At 37.0% G+C, this 14,895-nt stretch overlaps 3 non-coding genes across 3 annotated transcripts; all 3 read right to left on the bottom strand.

Annotated features, from left to right (window-relative positions):
- Positions 1-215: 215 nt before the first annotated feature.
- Positions 216-287, bottom strand: Trnag-ucc (transfer RNA glycine (anticodon UCC)). The gene has a single exon. It is a non-coding gene; the product is annotated as a tRNA-Gly (tRNA).
- A 2,681-nt stretch (positions 288-2,968) lies between these two features.
- Trnag-ucc (transfer RNA glycine (anticodon UCC)) lies at positions 2,969-3,040 on the bottom strand. Its single transcript has one exon. It is a non-coding gene; the product is annotated as a tRNA-Gly (tRNA).
- A 4,015-nt stretch (positions 3,041-7,055) lies between these two features.
- Trnag-ucc (transfer RNA glycine (anticodon UCC)) lies at positions 7,056-7,127 on the bottom strand. The gene has a single exon. It is a non-coding gene; the product is annotated as a tRNA-Gly (tRNA).
- Positions 7,128-14,895: the final 7,768 nt, after the last annotated feature.

Raw genomic sequence — 14,895 nt, 5'->3', positions numbered from 1 at the left:
ATGCTGAATGCGCCGTTAGATAAGGGAAATAAGGTAATTTTCATATCAATCATTTGCGTATGCGATTTAAAATATGAATAAATATGACAAATTAATAATCGTTTTTAAGGTTGATGAAGCACAAGGCGCAGACAACCGGAATACGTAAATAATACTGAAAATGCATAATTATTACGTTGGGAAATAAATAAAACACAGAAAAAAATATTGGTTTGTGCGTCGGCCGGGAATCGAACCCGGATCAACTGCTTGGAAGGCAACTATGCTGACCATTACACCACCGACGCCACTTGATAATGTTGAATTTTATTACTAAATATAAATTTCGTGTTAAGCCAAAGAAAGTCCTTATTGCCACATTAAATCATTTACTTTAAAGCCTCTAATAATTTTGCAAGTTTTACAAATTGAAATTTGATTTAATTTGACTTTTGAACTTTTCTTTCGTAATATTTGCTTAAGCTGATAATTGTTTTTGTCAGAGTGCTGCACATTTTGCACTTTAACCACTTTAAACATTTTGTTGCTCAGATAAACACACAAAAATTCGCTTAAAATTTATGGTTGGCCACAGGCAAAGTAAAATGCAATTTATGTTGATTGCTTATTTGCTTTGAGAGTAATTTGTTAAATTCGTTTGCCCACCTTCTGCAACATGTTGCGAGTCGTTGGTGTGTAGGTGTTAAAGGTCAACAACAACTACAAGTTGCAGCTGCCTCTCGCATTGAGATTGCCTAATGCCAAATGCCAGCCTCCAATGCTTGGATCTTTATTATGTGTTGCTTGACAGCCCAACAAGACGCCTCTCACTCTCTCTTCCTCTTTTTATATCTGTCTCTCTCATTCACTATTTACTTGTGTGTGTGTGTATGACACATTCGCCAGACTTTTTGACAAACTTATTAAAAAAGTTTCGCTTGTTGGAAAATATCATCATTAACAGCCTCGCTATTCTGATGTGCTCGACATTGCCAGACATTTGCTTTGAAAGTTTTGCCAGTTTTTCTTTAATTATAAAGTAATACTCGCACTCTATGCGCCCCTCTATGCAAATGGGCGTGGCACATCATGTGCAAATAGTTAACGCTGTTTTTCGCATTCGCAGCTTAAGCAGAAATTCTTTGCTTACTGTGTAATTTCATAAAAAAAGGCATGTTTGTTAGCACTTGATTTGGCTAAAAAATCAAGTTATTTAGTCTATTTTCTATGTATAATAAAATACCATTTTTTACTTGAACATTTTCTGAATCAGAAATAGTGTTCTCTACAGGATACTTTATTAGTTAAGCAATCTCTACCATAAAATCCTTATTTGCTTTTATGTCCTTTTGCCATTGTCTTCTGTTGTTTATATTAAAAATTTTAATTAAAAAATTTTGCGGAATATTATTTGGCCAACACACATCCACACCCATTTACATACACACAATTTAATAACCCGTACATTTTTGCAGCTAGCGTAAAGCCAAATAAATTATGTGCAGTGCAAGTTTGAAGTCGCTGCTTTGGATGCCCTGTAAGTGTATACTGAGTATAAAGTTTGGTATTAAGAAAATACTTAATTTTAATGGAACACTAATGAATACATAAAGAAATAATATTAAAGTATTAAATAATGTTTTGTATTCAAAAACACTACATTTTAATGTGCATAAGTTTAAAGTTTGGTATGAAAAAAATATTTTTTTATGGAAAATTTATATAAACTTAAAACAAAGAAATGAAATTATAGTTTTGTTTATTACGTACACAAAGTAACTTCATCTTCATCAACTATTATTTCTATGCGCTTTAGTTAAACTTTTTTAAAGCGTTGGACTTTGAAGGAACGCTTGTGGGTCTCTGGTCCGAAAATTGCATGCATTGTCATGCTGCTTTACTCATTGTCCTTGGGACCATCTCTCCTCTTTCTCTCTCTTTCTGTTTTCTCGTCTTCTTCTCCCTCTCATTTCCCGCTGCTATCCGCTATGCGTGCGGAAATTAAAGGCATGAAGTTAAATGTCCAGGCGACAATGTCCTCATCCACTCATAATTGCCTTGCGGTGCTTTGGCTAATAGAATTAGAATGCGCTCCATGGCCAATTTTCAGCAAATTTGTTGTTCAGCTTGACGCTGTCACAACCAAAGTTGTTTCGCCGTTGTTGCAGCTGCACATGCATCGACAGTTTGCGGCATGGACATCGCAACTGCTTCTCGTGCCGCTTAATTAATTGGCCAAGCGAGTCGAGTCAACTACAGCAACAACTACAACTACAACAACGAAAAAATGGTAAAGAAATTGCCAACTATGCAGCAGCCATGTTAAGGCGGCGCGGTTGGGGATGCCTCGCTTGCCACGGAATGGAATGGACTGGCTTGGAATGGCTAAGGATGTCGTCGCCAGTGTGTCACCAAAAGGTTGATTGGGATCAAGGTGGGAACAAAGTTGTCTCTTGTTTGTTGTGCCAGTGTTGCCGCCGTTGCATCGTTTCTGCCGACTAGCCATGAATTGTCCAGTTTATGGCCCGGTCGGAGTGGGTGACTGGTTTTCTTCTTTTTTTTTTTGTGGATTTGCCGCTTTGCTGCTTACTTCACCTCCAACAAGATGTACCTTCTTAGGTTGTTGCTGCTGCATGTGGCGAAATGCGATTAACGTGTACGTTGTTAAAAGATTGCAGCGAGAGGAACATTGCAACAGCGAAGCAGTTGAAGGCAGCTGGATTAGATATCCAAAGGGTTATTTAACTGATTTGGCTGAGATTTAATTTTAATAAACTAAAATAGATCAATTGCATGTCTAACATTCTATTGACTTATAAGTTATAATATTTCCATATCACGTCAATTTGTACCAACCTGAGAAGTCATTTAAATTAGGATGCTTTTCTGCTCATTGTTGCTAGAAATTTGTAAAATTGATTATTTTATCAATTAAAATAGAAACAAAACTTTGAGTATTAAAAAGATTTTCAATCAAAATATTGGTTTGTGCGTCGGCCGGGAATCGAACCCGGATCAACTGCTTGGAAGGCAACTATGCTGACCATTACACCACCGACGCCACATGATGACATCAGATGTGTTTTAAATTTTAATCTCGTCTTAAGTTTCGTTCGAGCTTCCCTTCATCTTTCTTGCTTTCTATCTCTCTTCATTTCGGTTTAAGTTTTAATCAGTCATCAAAAAGTGTGCTAGGCATTCATTTATTTGTTAAATTTCAAGCAAGACTATAAAATTATATTTTAAGCATTAAACCGAATATTTTTAAGATAATAATAATAAATAACTGTCTATCTTTTATAAGTAGTGTGAACTTAATCCTTATAAAATATTTACTATAAATAACATACCAAACATTATGCATAAAGCGCACTGTAGTTTACATTCGAGAAGATTTGAAATTGCTGTTATAAAGAAGAAGCTGCTAATGGGAGTATTCAACAGGCTGCATCGTTTAACGGTTAAGCTATAGAATTACGTATTACAACAAAATGCAATTAAAGCCGACACCGTTTTGGTCAGCTCAAAGAGCATGACAATTAAATGGCGCTGCGCGGCAAAAGAAAACTAACGAAAATAACGCTGAAAAATGTGCGCATGACAACGGAAATTAAATTGCATGAAATTGGAAAATTATTATCACGCACGCCAGCACACACACAAAAACAGATTTGCATAGTGTTGTTATAGACGTGCAATTTGGTTAGCCATTTAAGCCAAATTAAGGAACCGTTGTAAGAGGTCTGCTGCGTGTCGCGCTGTGGTCACATGCAATCAAGGCTGCAATTTTCTTAACCAGTTTCCTTTCTGCGCCTATTAGCCAGTTGACAGTTCGTGTGCGTAACGCGGCAACTTTTTCCCCTCCTCGAACTACTGCAATTTTTCTAATGATGACACGACTAGGAGACGGCGACGACGACGACGACGACGATGGGAAGACTAGAAGCTCTTTTTACCAAAGTGCTTGATGGCAAAAAGAACCAAGTTTGGTTCCCCATGCATTGGCATTGGCATTGGCATTGGCATCGGCATGCATTGGCAATCAGTTGGCAGTTTGTTTGGCTTAATCGTCTGCGTAATTGATACGCGAATGTGGAACGAAGCGGAGCGTAGAGGAGAGACCTTTCCTTTTTAATTAAAGCCAACGTCTATAGTTGGCCATCCAACAGAGACATTATTACGCCTGATTGAAGTGTAGTTTGCAATGCTAAATGGTTGTGGAAATGGCAAATGACAGTTGCTCTGCGATGGAAATGACGATGCTCAGATTGATATGCGTGTGGTCCACAAAGCGAGAGCCATAAAAAGCGAATGGAATCAGTGGATAGTTATTTGCAGCTATTTTTAAACTATTTACGAGCATTTATTAAGTCTCTATCTTTGGCACGGAAATTACGCGTATAAACGTGCAAAGTGTGAAAGGCGTGAAAAGGGCCTGAGGATGAAAATATGCCAAAACCAATTGTTGTTGCGATGCGGCGGTAGCAGAAGGACAACGAACAAAAATGAGACAAAGACAAATATTGGGCCGCAATCAGTCAGCTGTGAAGATGCCGCAGAGTAAACAGTGAAACCGGAACAACAACAACAACAAAGGGAGTGCACAGCAAAAGTAAAGCAACAGCAGCATAATAAATAATCAAATACACAGATAGATAGCGAAAGAGAGAAAGGGGAAGATAGCAGGCATATGAAGTAGCTTATGTGCTATAAATATGCAACCTCAACCCTGGCAACCCCAAAAGGGGAAAACTGACCATGGCTACCAGCAAACAAATAAACAAACGTGCATGAAGAGATCGGGGGAATGGGACTGGGAATGGGTATCAGAAGAGGAGACGCATTGAAATGCCAAAAACGTAAAACGCAGTGTTTCATTTTTGCTCTTTTGAGGCGTGGCAGTCAGAGCAAATATTGGTTTAAAGTGCCCAAAAGGGGTTGGCTCCAAACCAGAACCAGTCAAACAGGCAGTCAGTCAGTCATTCAGGCAGTCGACCTCCAGCCAGCACTTAATTTTGAGCATTTTGTTTTTTGGGTTTTATGGTCGAAGAGCGGGAATTAAATTAAATAGTCCAGTTGGCTGGCAGGCGCATAAATAACTTAACTGAACCCAAACTCGTCTCGTTGGTTAACCGCACAAGCACAAGCTGTTGCTGTTGCTGTTGTTGCTAGTATCGCAAGTATCTCCCAGTGCCACCCACAGTCGCAGCTTGTTGTTGAAGATACAAATGTATCTAGATGTGAATGTGCTTGCCAGCTTGCTGGCTTGCTGTTGTGATGTTGGCAGCTTGTAATTTACTTAATGATGCTCAAAGTGATTACAAATGCATCCAAGCATGCTTTACATATTGCACTCGGTCATGTCCATGTCACACTCACACTTGCCTGAACAGCAACTACAACAATAACAGCCACTCCAACAATAACAATAACAACTTGAGCTTCCGACAAAATGTGCGTGACTTGACCCCAAAGACCTGCCCAGCCCTTGGCAGACGCATAAATCGTCAGCAAATCAATTATGTTGACCGTCTGCAAGTGCTTATCTCTGCGCCTCTCTCTATGGACTATGGAATATATTCCAAAATAAACTCCGCAATCCAAGGTCAGTTTATAAAGTCCAGCCAAGGAACTCACAACACTCGCGCAGTGCGTGAAAAAATCTTAAATATTTCACGCACGTTTTATGCATTAATTGATATTTGCAGTAATACGCATAAGTCAAGACATGGCAGCAACGAAATGAATAGCAAATGAGCGCAGCAGGAGAGCAGCGACCCAATCCAAAAGGCTATCAAGGAGCAATCGCCAACAGCCAACGAAAAATGTTGGTAAACACTTGACCACAAATATACTTAACTGAAAGCGTACAAGTTGTGCATTAAGTTAAGAATTGTTCAGTATGTCCTATTCTTTATTTTAGCCAAGATTGCCTATAGGATCAATTTTAAGATTTTCCATTCTTGAAAGAAGAATAAAATTTTAAATTTTAAGAAAGTATGTATATAATTTTGATATTAATTAGAATTTACCTTCTGGGTTCAGTTTCGGCATCATATAATTTCATTCAAGAGTTTATTTTTTTATTTACATTATTTAGATTATTTATATTCTTTTGATTTTTTAATTTTTTAGTGGTATTTTTTATTTTATTTATTTTCACATTGTATGCTACATCGAACATTTTTTTTTTCTCAAATTTGTTTGATCATATTTTGCTGTTAATCATTTAAAATAAATTATATTGTTGAACGAAGAAGTTGTTACTTAATTTGGCTGCTATTATAAATTAGCTAAATTAAATTTATGACTCGAAGCTAAATGAAATATGAGTTTAATGCAGACTAAAGCCACTTTAATAATTTTCTACCAACATTTTGTGCTCAGTGTCGCTGACCGCATCATAGTTTTGGCTGTCTGTCTGCTCGTCCTGGTCCGGCCTTAGGAAATTAGTGCAAACAAAGCGTTTGCCATATGCAAACGGCATACTAATTAGTCAGCCAGTCAGTCGAGCGGCCAATGAGTCTCGGACTTGTCTCCCCAAATGCAAAGTCATCGACCTTGGAACACCGATTTCCAAGTCCAAGTCCAAGTCCAAGTCCAAGTCGAGAGCAACTTCATCTCAAATGCCCAACAATATTATTGGCTTAAATATTTACTCGGCCAGCATAACATCGCATGGGCAGCATAATTTAATTTTGAATGCAAATATTTGATGACAAGCAAAAGTGTCTCCATCCCGCACTGCGCACAATACCAAAAGCTCAATAATTAGATATGTATGGAGTTTACACATCACAGACTCTCGATGCGGTCAAATGTTTAGTAATTGAAATTTAATTGAATAACATTAAATACTCTCATACACAGTATTCCGAAACAGTTGACAGCAGCTTTTTGTCGTTCTGCTGTTGACTTCGTTGAATTTTAGCAATTTATGCAACACAAAATTAATTATAAGCCCATTTGGTAGCACAGCTGTAGAAATTTGAATAAATCTGTATATGATTAAAACACTATTAAAATTTATGCAGAACATTAAAAAAAAATGAAATGAGAACAAAAAAATTAGTTTGTGCGTCGGCCGGGAATCGAACCCGGATCAACTGCTTGGAAGGCAACTATGCTGACCATTACACCACCGACGCCACTTGAGAAAAGAGCAAATATTACCCCACATCTAACGTCTGAAACTAAAACCTAAGCAGTGCATTCTAAATATAGAAATCTTATCGGACCCGCTTAAGAGAGCTCAGAACTAATTCGCCTTATCTAATTGGGTCAAACAACAATAGCAGCTCGCTTCACAGCTCAGAATTCTTTCATGCAAATGAAAACGAGAGAAAGTGTTGAATTTTGTAATTTCTATGGAACAAATTTAGTTTATAATTTGTTGGTTGTTTGTTTTACTAATATGATATATTTGCAATATATTTCATTTTAATTGTAATTTAATTGTGGCATTTTTGTCAATACCATTCTATAATATTTTATATTAGAGAAGTGTTTTCCCTAATAAAATAAAATTGAAGTTGTTTCTCTTTTTATAATGATCTATTTCTGATGTACAATATCGAATTTTATTTACAATTTAATTTTACTTAAGTTCAATATAAAGAAATGTTTTTCTAATAATGACACATTTCAAAAATGATTTAATTATGTTGTGCTTCCATTATTCAATATTTCATTTTATTTTCATTTTAATATAATGCATTTTGTTCAATACTTATGAATCGCATTAAGCATTTAAGAGAAGTTTTATTCTAATAGTATTGACAGACATTTAATTATAAATTTACATATTTCAGCTGTAATAGATTTTAATAATATTTTATATAAATATGTTCAATACTATTTTATTTTTAAGTAATATGAATGAATATGAATTTGCCCGCATCTTTCAGAAGCTCAAAGTTTACAAGAACCTTGCATGTTCTATCTATTTATCAGTATAAGTATTTAATTTGTTTGATTCGAATGTATTTTATTACACACACTTTGACCACAAGAAGGCCCGTAAGCCACATGAGGTCCACGAACTATTTATTATACTACATGGTACAGCAGCAACATTGGCAGCAGTGGCAGCGGCAGCGGCATCAAGTAGATGCCCCCCTTTGGTAAATGAACCGTAAAAACAGCAGTAGAATAACCTTTAGCAATCAAATCATGTTTAGGTTTCGTTCCGCAGTCGATCTTCTGTAGTCTTTAGCCTTTTGTGAGTGGCTCCAACTACACTCTACACACTTCTTGTCCAGGCTCATGTAGGCATTTAATTAATTTGTACGATCCGCGCACAGCGTGTAGGTAATTTCCCGTATCGAAAGCGTTCGCTGGACTAACAAATTGCAGCAATACATCAAAATAGAAACCAAACAGAGTTTTTCATTTGTTTCCCCCTTGAATATTTAAACTTGTTCAGTATTTTTTTTTGTTACAAGAGAATCGCAGCTACCTTTTTGGCCATTTCGTGGTGTCTCATAATTGATTGGCTCTGTAAAGCTTTTAGTCCGTTGTTGTTTTTCCAACCATCCTCTCCCTTTCTCTTGTGCTGTGGCCTGTGACCTTTTTTCGGCCCGAATATGGAGAGGAGAAAAAAAGTTGACAGTGATGCCAAATGATGTCATTGCACATTTTGCGGTTAGATTTCTGTTTCTTTTTCTCTTTTTGTGTTCAATTCTTTATTTATTTCTCGTTTTGTTGTTTTCTTTTCCATTATTATTGAAATCCAAGGCGTTCGAAACTTGTTGCTTGAAAAAGCGTTTCATGTAATTTATCTACGCTCATTTTTCTTTTGATTTTTTCGGTTTGTTTCTTCGAGTTGTTTTTTTCCTTCAGCATGACTTTCAAGCCTATTGAGTTGTCTACTTTGCTTAATTGAGTCTATTATTTGAACTTAATCGCTTAACAAAGCCATCTCCGAATTATGCCTTGTGGCTCTGTGTTTTTATTGAGGCTAAAATGGAAGCTTTGTGAGAAGTAAATGTTTTCAGCTTTTGATGAATGGATGAAGATATTGAGCGTAGTTTTTAATAACAACAATAATGAACGAGAAATAAAATACTTATTAAACGCCATTGGTTTTTTGTTAACATGACTAGCAAAGTAAGGGAAATAATGGAAATATAATAATACTAAATGGAAAAGTTCTAATCTAGAATTTATATTTTTTTGACAAAAATAAACATTTCTAGGACACAAAGGCTTTTGTAATTTAGTAATAATTATTACAACCTTTAAAACTTTTTTCTGTATGTAAAAAATGTCCCTAAAATTACATATGTATATTTTGGTTTATCTGTTTGTAAATGTAATTAAAGGTTAACTCTGAACATCTAAACAATTTAAATACATAGTATTGGCTGAATCATAAATTCAGTGCCATAAATAACTATCAGAAGTGCTGTTTAAATTGTCTGATACTCTGCACTCCTTAATGTCTCAACGCACGCATTTATTAGCCAGCTGAGAGCTTATCAGCGCTTCGCTTCACATATTAAATTGAACACGTTTTTTTTATTCTACCATGACTGTGTGCAACAAAGTCCTTGAGATGCGATGCGTTCGGGGCCAATGGAAAAAATTACATATGCAAAAAAGAAAACGAAACGAACTAAACTGAATTGAGCTGAACTGAACGGAAACTGCATAATCAAAAATCACAGCAAGCGGTAATCAACGGACCATATATTTTCAAGTCCTGCCGCCTTCTTCGGCTTCAGCTCCATCTCCTTCTTCTCCGTCTGCTTGTATCCTCAGTGTTTGGCCCACACACCAGCGAACAGGCAGCGATCAAAACAAGTCGCAGAGCCAGGAGGCTGACCAAGTGAAGAGGCAGCAATGGCAAACATTTGGCCAAAGAATGCCACATGCGGCGCTGCAAGCTGGCAGCTGGGAGCAGGGCTCAAGTATACATTGGCCAAAGTCTGGGCAAGTTTCGTTTGCTGGCTGACTGGCTGCCTGGCTGTTGAAAGCAAGTTGTCTAAGTCTAAAGAAGCAGCTAATGAAATTGCGGCATGGCATATGAATTTTTAATTGCATGCAGCATGCGAAAGCGACTGCGAATGTTTTTTGCCGGGCCAATTAATTACTCATCGATTTGTGACTCGGCAAAAGTTGCTACAGCTAACTCAGAGTATGTGTGCATCATTTGCATTTGACGGCAGGGGGCCACAAAACTTGAATTAATGAAAAATCATGTCGATGCCGAAAATGCCCAGACTCAACTACCTCATCTCCATCTTAATTGTTCACTCTGACTTGGCAACTTTTCTGTATTGACCAAAGAAGACCAAATTGCCTACCGGGCTGGGGCCGGGGCCGGGGCAGAACAACCATTAGTTCTCGATACGTTTTTCGAGTATATGGAGTCATCAAGTGAGGCTAGCATAAATTGTTGCTGTAATTGTTGTTGGATTTCTTCTTCATTTCTCTTCTTTTTTTTTGGCATCCTCTCATTCTCTCAGTGCCAAGCCAAAGCTCATTCATCAATAATTTCCAGGAAATCAGTGCTTGGATGGTAAACTGCATGTGAGTGATTGACATGCGTGCTTTGACCTGATTTTGGCATGCGTTTTTGTCCAACTCTTTTTGCAGCTCATCTGCCCCCACTCTGTCTTTGTCTCAGTGTTGGATATCCAGCATTTTGCATACTCATGAATCATGTTGACTGTTAACTGGTCTCAAGTCCACTCACCTCAGTCGACTCACTTGACTCTGTCTGCCCGTTGTCGGAACTACTACACTCAACTACTTACACATCTTTCTCTGGCCCATGGCTAAATTGCTGGTTAATAATTTTCAATTATCGAGCAGAATATGCAGAATTCTTGATATCTTGACTGCACTCTTCATAGGTGGCCCTCTTTCTCTATAGAATTAGACCCACACACTTGTTGCCTACGATAAGAGATGAGTTTTTCTACTACAAGAGGAAACTAATGCTATTAACATGCAGAATGATAGTATTATCTAATAAACAAGATCATTATCATTTCCTATAGTTATAAAATACAACTATATAACTTTCGTGCTTAAAGTAGATTGTACAGCAGAATTTTCTCAGTTGTGAATTGACTTTTTAATAATATCAATTACAAATTTGTCGATTTTATGTATATTTTTTATTACTTTTATTATCCTTATTGTTTTATTTACATTACAACGTATTTTATAAACTTATCAAATGAGATTTAGTATTAATTGCATAGTAAAACATTTATATTGCATTACATTCATTTCGTCCTCCTTATATATTATTTCCTTTGAACAAGTTTAATATAACAAAATGTTTATATAATATATACATATTATATTATTTAATATTAATGTAATTTCAGTTAATGTTTTTATTTGCTTAACCTTCTATTTGTGAAGAGGTACTTCGATTGCCTTCAGATTAAAATGCAAATTATACATGAATGCTGGCAAAAAGTGCTGCGATGGCTATGCATGATATATGAAGCGATATCTTGTGCTTCATAATGGAATATGCGCAAAAAGAATTACAAATTACACACGGCTTTGAGTGTTGAGTATGAGAGCGAGTTCGAGATGTGGAGGATGAGGAAAGGGAGCCCAAGAGGGAGAGTGGGGGAAAAAGCAGCCTCTGTTGATGATTAATGTAAGTCGCGTACGAGGAAAAGTCAAAGACGGCGTTGACGATGACGATGACTGCATTTCCTGGAACTGCCTGGCACAATGGGCAATGGGCAATGGACATTGGGCAATGGGCAATGGGCAATGTCATTGCCTGACTGACAGTAAATAATCTATCAATAATTGAAGTCGCCTGCTCAGCGAGTCAACTCTCGGCTCGTGCGCTGTTCTCGTGCCCATGGACCACACTTGGCGTTGGTTAAAGGATTTTTCTTTAGATCGTTTTTGCTTTTATGGGCTTCGTCACCAGTCTAGCCGTTGGTCCATTGGCTGATGACGATAATAATGATGATGATAGGACACACATACACCGCACATATTTTCCTCTCCACCCCTCCGCCCTTGGTTCTTTCCTTACAGCATCGCTTTCATGCTCGACTGCTTTGCGCTCGATTCGATTATTTATGTCATTTGCTTTGACATTTATCATTCCACGATTCACGTTTTTGCCTTTGTCAAGGCCAGCTTCAGTCCCGTATCGGAGCCAGGCGATTCTCCCCTGTTGTTGTTGTCGTCATCCATGTCGCAGCCTATTCCATTCCATTCCATTCCATTCCATTCCATTCCATTCGATAGCATCCCATCCTATTTGGCCCTTGGCTATTTATGGCCGCGCTACTTAACATAAATTTTATTGCTTTTGCCGATGTTGTTGTTATTTGGTTGCTCATTTGGGATCTGCTTTGGTTTAGTCTGTTCAGCTCAAAACCATTGACCATCCATCCCAGCAAACTGTGGCAACTGGACTGACTGTCTATGAATTGATGAGCGCTCATTTATTGCGTGATTAGTTCGCGTGGTTCTCTTTTATGGCCTTTTAAAGGAGCAGCCAGCACAATTTGTACCGGTCGCATTAGCACTTTTTGATATATTTGCCACATCATATTACGGCAATATTCGTGACCATTTCTTAACTTGTACTCAGCAAAGTTGCAGATACTCCACAAAGTGTTAGAGCAGGTTAAAGATAAGGGTAAAATTGGCAAGACTGCAGACACAAAATATTTAATAATCCATAAAATCAATTGTAATTTAGAATAATCAATAAAAACATATTTTTCATTTATGCACAGTATTTAAATTAATATCACAATCTTCGGCGGATCATAAGCTACATAAAAAAAGGTTGTCAAATATACAGAAATAGAAGATTTTTTAATACATTCCTTACTAAGATTATTTATGCATTTTGTAAGGGAATTTAAGATTAATCAAAATATAAATATATTAAACTTGACGTTTTTAAATTATTAAGTATTTTCCCAAGTCTACTGAAAAGAATAATTAAAATTACAATTGTATTATTGTGTTATAAAAATGCTGAAGTAATTAATATATAGCTGTGAACTTTTAAATGGCAGTGCTTACGACCTACACTCTTAAAATTGAAAAAAAATATTATTAACGCAACTTCGAGACCCAATTTAGCTATAACAGTTTAATACATTTATTTTTAAACAATTCAAACATTTTTTCATTTTGGGGAAATCCATATTTTAGCAAATATGGATAATAACATGCATCATAATTTTCATTAAAATAACAGCTTTAAAAATAAAAATATAATTAAATTTGAAATTGGTTATAAATAACTTAGGTAAGTAATGGCTAGTGCAAATTTTCAATTTGAATTTACAACCGAAATAAATTGACTAAACAATACAAGAATTCAGACTGCATATAAGCCATTATTTTAATGTAAGAATGCAACTAAGAAAACAATTGAAAGTGTTAATGGAAAATGGAAACTACTAAGAGCAAAACAATAACTAAGAGAATGTAGACGAGTTTTCAAAAGAACTATAAAGTAAATGCATGATTCCCGGATGACAAAAACAAAAAAAAGCAAAGAATCTTCAATTTCACAGACATTTCTGGGGGCAGCACTCTGAAGGTGTTTTGTGCACACCTTTATGGCTCATTAACGGACATGTTTGCGGCCAGAAGAGCGACAACTTTTGCCGCCGTCGAATGAGTTAAGAGCACAAAGTGAGAGGGGAAATGGAAAGGGGTAAGGGACTGGCAAGGAGCTGAGATGTTGGGCAGTAAAACCGAATGCCGACAAAACGAGCTCAATAAAAACTGTCGGTTAAACAATAAAACAAAATGGCAATTTACGATTTTATTTACGAGCCACAAACAGAGTAGAGCAGAGCAGATGAAGCTGATACCGAGGAGTGGAGAGAGGGGAGTCAGGGAGGGGAAACAGGAGTTTAGTTGTCGACTTCAAAGCAGCGCCTAGAAATTCGTCATGCCCATTGCGTGTGCAACAAACAAATAAAAGGGGGGAATTGGAACTCGAACTGTAACTGAAAACTGGAACTGGAACTGCATAAATTATGCGCCCACCAAGCGAAGCTGTCAACACTAGTGACGCCCCCAAATCCAGAGACGGGAAGGGAATAATACCTTCAGCTGATCTCCACTCATCTCATCTCATCTCATTGTGAACTGGAGCAAATTGCTTTTCCATTCCATGCGCATCTCCCGCAGTTTTAGTTGCCTCACTGCCGCACCTTGCCACACTTTTGTGAGTGTTGCATGCTTCCTTCTACTATTTTTGGGCTGCATTAATTGAAAGTTTATTAGTCGCATTCGTGTTGAGGCGTCGGCGTGGCCATAATTTAATTTACTTGTAATGTGGCAAACACTCTCGACAGCTTGCAACGCACTCAATGCGGCCTGTCAAGCGAATTTTCCCAAAAACAGAAAAAATATAGCAAGGGGGCAAGCTGCAAGAAGAAGGGGCTGAGCTGCACCTTTTGTGAGTTACTCTCCTAATAGCATCCATAAATACTTCGACTCAAACCATATTGGGAAATCCAAGTTCCGCACGCGGTTTCAATTAAGCCAGGGGCGTGACAAGTCAACCGAGGCGGGGTGTCAACTCTAAACGGGGGTGTGGCAGCTGTGCTCTGAGTGTTTTGTGGGTGGTCAAAGGCGTCGCAATTAGTGCGCCAATCAGTTTGGTTTTCCATTTGAATTTACTGGGACAGATACTACAATATCAAGTGAAATACTTGAAATTAATATTTTTTTTGGTTTGAGCGTTATATTTTTTTTTAATCAGTATTACAAGTTTGATTATGTTTGTGTTTATCACATATCCAAATTTCAATTTCATCTATTATAATCTTTTAATTTAGGTTTCATATTGGGAAAAACTACAATTTCTTTAGCTCCATTCAGTCTCTTCATTTAATTTTATTTCATTGTCGTAATTTTTAAAAATATATATTTAAATCAATATTTATA

Source organism: Drosophila albomicans, chromosome 3 (genome assembly GCF_009650485.2).
Source record: "Drosophila albomicans strain 15112-1751.03 chromosome 3, ASM965048v2, whole genome shotgun sequence".
Lineage (NCBI taxonomy): Eukaryota > Metazoa > Arthropoda > Insecta > Diptera > Drosophilidae > Drosophila > Drosophila albomicans.
The sequence above is the reverse complement of the archived record's forward strand: the minus strand, read 5'-3'. Positions and strand labels throughout refer to the sequence as shown.